A 3,865-nucleotide genomic window follows, 5' to 3' on the forward strand; every position below is an offset into this window, starting at 1 on the left:
TTCTATTGGACTGTTAGAAGGGCAATTACCAGGGGTAGTATAATGCATTTCGATACAGAATAATTAACAAAATTCTTTGAATAAATAAATTTGAAATTCTGGACCTTGATCAGAAACAATTTTTGTGGGAGTATTGTGGTGGGAAAAATAGTGTCTAAGCTTGCCCAAAATGGTAATTGCGAAAAAGAATCTATAATTGTTAGAAATTGGCAATTTGAGAAATGAAAAATATCTAGATGAATAGTTTTAAAAGGTTTTTCTGCAAGTAAAGGGTCTTCATAAGCAATTTTATAAGGGTGCCTTTCATATTTGTATTGCAGTAAAGGGTCTTCATAAGCAATTTTATAAGGGTGCCTTTCATATTTGTATTGCAAGCAGATTTCGCAAGAATTTATAATGTTAGCGCGTCTGTTAATTTTGGAAAATAATATTTTTGTTTCAGGTGGTTGTAGCTTTCAGTGATACCGTTATGTTTAGACTAATGGTAGTTCATAATAATTTCTTTTTGTTGAACAGGTTCAATTAAATCGGTTAAGATTAGACATGTTAAGTTTGGCTGATGGATTTAAATGACTTTTCACCATGCTTTGAAATTCCAATTTAAGTTCAGGATTAGGAATGTAAACAGTAAACAGTTCATTTCCTTGAGGATTAGGAATTTGTTTTGGTCGACTTTAGGTATTTTGACAAAATGGTGATTTTTCTTAAATGGTCTCGAATAGGATTGTTTGAATTGCTCTCCGTAATCTGAAATATGGAGGTCTTTCATGTCTGGGTCGTTGTTACTATGAATAGTGACGTCAGATTGGTTGTTGTTAGGTATGTCATCTGGTCCTTTGGACTGGGAAGAGGTAGGAATTGGGTCTTGTATCTTTCGTTAACAACAAAATCTTCTAAATCAAAGTCAACTAGATTAGCGACTGTATCGTCCACATCGGGGATGTTGGATTGTGTTTCGTCTTCGTGTAAAGCATTTATGTCTATTCGGGAGAGGGCATCTGCTACGAAGTTTTCTTTTCCTTTTTTGTATTTGATATCGAAATTGAATTCCTCGAGTTTAAGCCTCCAACGGATAAGGCGTGAATTCGGTTCTTTTAAGTTTGAAAGCCACACTAGTGGGTTGTGCTCAATTTCGATGACAAACTTTTGACCGCATAGGTAGGGACGAAAAAGTTTAGTGGAGTCTATGATTGATAAAAGCTCTTTTTCAATGGTAGAATAATTTCTCTCAGCTGTATTGAGCGTGCAGGAGAAGAAAGCTATAGGGTGATCATTTTGGGAGAGTAAACAGGCAATGGCTATGTTCAAGCGGCCGGTAGTAAGCTTAAAAGGTTTTGAAAAATCGGGATACTGAAGGACAGGGGAATTGGTAATTAATTTCTTGCATTTCTTAAAGACGTTCTGATATTCTTGATTATTAACATCGACTATGCTTCCTTTACGGAGACACTTAGTTAATGGAAAGTTGATTTTCGCAAAATTTTTAATGAACCTACGATAATATCCCACCAGGCCTAGGAATGCTTTTATCTCCTTTTGGCTAGGATTCGATAACGTTGCACCTCCTCAATTTTTACAGGATTTGATTTAATACTTTCTGGGGTTATTGTGTGTCCTAAAAATCCAACTTCTCTGGAGAGAAATTCCGATTTTTCTGGTTGTACTTTTAGATTGACGGCTCTGAATTTTTTTTAAAAATTAGGCGAATATGGTCGATGTGCTCAGAAAGAGATTTCGAGAAAAAAACGACGTCGTCCCTGTAAATAAAACAGAATTTGTAGATATATTCCCTGAGAAATTCGTCCATCATGCGGTGGAAGGTGGCAGGCGCATTTTTCAGACCAAACGGCATGGAGATATTCATAATGACCTTGATTTACTGTAAATGCCGTTAATTCGATGGATCTGGGATCCATTTCGATTTGATGAAATCCTTGGACCAAGTCAAGGGTAGTGAAATAAGTACACTTTCCAAGATTGTCTAAGATTTCTTTAATTCTTGGAAGAGGGTATTTCTCTTCGATGGTGACATCAATAGGATTTTTTTCGGGACTGTCTAAACCGGTGCCGAATATGGCGAAATTGAAGTTCGGATAATTTTATTATCCAGAAGTTTTTGGATTTGAGATTGTATCTCGACGTTCATGGCATAAGGATGTCTATAAGATTTTGTATATATGGGGCGGTCATCACTCGTTCGAATAAAGTGCTTTATCTGGCTAGTAAAGGATAAATCACAACCTTCACGAAACATTACATCTTTAAAATTGTAAAAAAGAAGAAAGGATTTTTCTAGTGGATTTAAGTGATCCAATCGTAATTGTTTTTCAGGGTTAACATTTTTTGGACTGTCCTGTGGGGGGTCAAGTGTTTCAAATTGGTCGTGTAGTATGACTTTCACTCTTTAATGAAAATTGACGTGAATATTAGGTGTCGGGTTAGGAATTCTACAAATACCGTCAGTGAACTAAGCTGTCAGGTATTATATGACCATTTATCGTAATGGCATAATTGCTGTACCATTTTCATAGTTAACGGGTATTACTAAAAACGTGTTGTTGAAATTTGTAATGGGTTTGATTAAAGGTTTATTGTAAGCTAAAGAAAACGGTATTTTGATTGTTTTGGAGTCTTATATTTATTATTATTATTATATTATTATTTATTACATTTATTTCCATAATCAATAAGAGCGCTTAAATCTTTTAGGTCCTTAGTGCCTATAAGAGCGTCAAAATCGTTATGCCAATTTAAAATAAGCATTTAGAAATTTTTATTAATGCCTAATTCCTGTAAAAGTTCAATTTGTAAATTTTGATTTTCTTTATAAGTATTTTTGAACGCTGTTACTTGAAACGGTTCGAAAAATTTTTGATCCTTGTAAAGTTCATTTTGGGTGAAATTATGGAGTCAGATGCTCCTGAATCGATAAGAACAGTGATTTGTTTATTTGAAAGTTAATTCAATTTTTTGTGCAATGTTATTTAAGTTAATGGTGGGTCTGAGGCCGGAACCTGAAATTTTTCACTTTCATGAATGTTTTCGTTTTATATATTGATTTTGTGAACAAAATTGGGATCGTCGTTTTGATAAGAATAATTAACATGTTCTTCTGGTGATGGTCTATCGCAGGATTTTGAGAGTACTGATTGGCTAGTTCATAATAGGGTTCGGAATTATTGGGATATTCCGAGTACCAGTCATTAGGAGAAGGGTTAGATAGTGTTTCCAAGTTAGTTAGCTCTTGGGATACAAAATTTCAGGAACCAGTTGGTAAAAAGTGACTTGGTGAACAAGTCGTGAGGGGCCAGCAGTGGAAGTCGACATGGGAGTGAGGGTGAAAACATTTTTAGGTTTCCCAAAAACCTGAGCATTAGTCGGGTACTGTATTTGGACGGGGCGAGGTTGTACCGCGATTGGTTGACTAGGAAATCGAAGTTTTGTGGTACAGTTTGATGGAAAAATTGAGCTTTCGGTGGAAATTAAGGCGTATTATGATTATAGGGGTTATTCTGCAAAGTTGACACGTTGGTGAAATTTACTTGTGACTCGATCATGTTATAGTTTAGAACATGAGTAAAAGCATCATCCAGGGTATTCGGTCTTTGTAACATTAGCATTGCTTTTAACGTTTGGGGTAAATTAGCGGCTAAAATTGAAACTGAAGTCTTTTCAACTTGACTGATAAGAATTAGTTTTGCGTTTGCGTCAGCAACTTCGCATTGAATTTTGGAAAAAATTCTTTGTGAAAAAAATTTAAGCCTATCTACAAACTCAAGTATATTTTCATTCCTATTTATTTTAAAATATTGTAATTGTTGAATCAGAATTTGGTAAGTAATGGGATCTCCAAACTTTTGTCTTA

The sequence above is a fragment of the Cylas formicarius genome, unplaced genomic scaffold (assembly GCF_029955315.1).
Source record: "Cylas formicarius isolate icCylForm1 unplaced genomic scaffold, icCylForm1.1 PGA_scaffold_12__32_contigs__length_19106922, whole genome shotgun sequence".
In the NCBI taxonomy this organism is placed as follows: Eukaryota; Metazoa; Arthropoda; class Insecta; order Coleoptera; family Brentidae; genus Cylas; species Cylas formicarius.